Raw genomic sequence first — 1,263 nt, forward strand, 5'->3', positions numbered from 1 at the left:
AAACTGGGAGAGAGAGAGAGAGAGAGAGAGAGAGAGAGAGAGAGAGAGAGAGAGAGAGAGAGAGAGAGAGAGAGAGAGAGAGACACATGAAGAGATAGAGAATTGTATAGCTTCAGACCCCAAATAAATGTAGGCGTTCAACTTCTTATTGAGTCTGATAACCTAAAAACCTCTAGTCTACCTTATGACACAGCGGGCACTGAGAAGATAACAACGTATAGCACATAGGTCTTCTTTTATACACAAATAGTTTCTGGGGACTCAATTAATTAGAAGACAAGTAGCCTACATATCTTATAGTTTGTTAATAAAAACGTGTAATTAAATGCCTACGGAGAACCACATAAAGAGGCCCTGATGACATAACACCATGTGTTAATTGTCCACTGTTTAAGTGCCCCTGCACTGTCGTCCCCGCTGTATCAGACTGAACGAGCTGCGTTGCTCTGGCTGGCTGCATCCCACTGCGATGATGCTGATGCTGATGTCATCATCCTATTCCCTAAACATCCCCGTCACAGTCTGTTCGGCCATTTCCCACCCCCACCCTCCCCCCCGCAGATATACAAGGGCGGGCCACAGTCGCAGCACACCGCCTGTACACCCATCCTCCTAGTTAACCATCCGCTCAGTCTCCGGCTCGAGCCCTGCCTCCTCCTCCTCCTCCCCATGTTTTCCGCTCTGTGATTGACGCAGCACCATCTTCCAGACTCCAGCTCCGTCCATCCTCACTTAACTCGGTCCGAGCATCACTCGGATCGCTCGCTACAGGGGCGGATTCACCACGCATGGATGCGCTACGGGATGCTGTTCGCTGATCGAACAGAGGGAGAAGAAAAATAATCAGAGGAGGCCCACATCTTTTTCGTAACATTTAAGCAGCCGAGGTCGTCGAGTCTGGGCGTTTAGGTAAGATGATGATGACTATTTCTGACGAGGTGGTGGTGGCGCAGAGGTGGCCAGGGTGGAAGGCTGCTCCTCATGATGTGCGTTGTGTATGTTGGTGTTTTTCCGAGGCCTTGTGTCATCTGATCTTAAACACTACCGTAAAGACAGGCGCTAGAATGTCAACAATTCCTAAATGGTTGAATCGAGGATCGAAGATGGAGTGAGGGTATAGCGATGATCTTACGAGCTTGAATCGGTGTATATCATCTGACATGGCATAATTTCGTAAAGTAACTACCCCCAAAATAGTCATGATGACATTTCTAAATAATAACACAAAATGGTGTGCGTTTTGACGCAGCGGTAGAGGTGGGT

This window comes from Micromesistius poutassou (assembly GCF_964030765.1).
Source record: "Micromesistius poutassou genome assembly, chromosome: 16".
In the NCBI taxonomy this organism is placed as follows: Eukaryota; Metazoa; Chordata; class Actinopteri; order Gadiformes; family Gadidae; genus Micromesistius; species Micromesistius poutassou.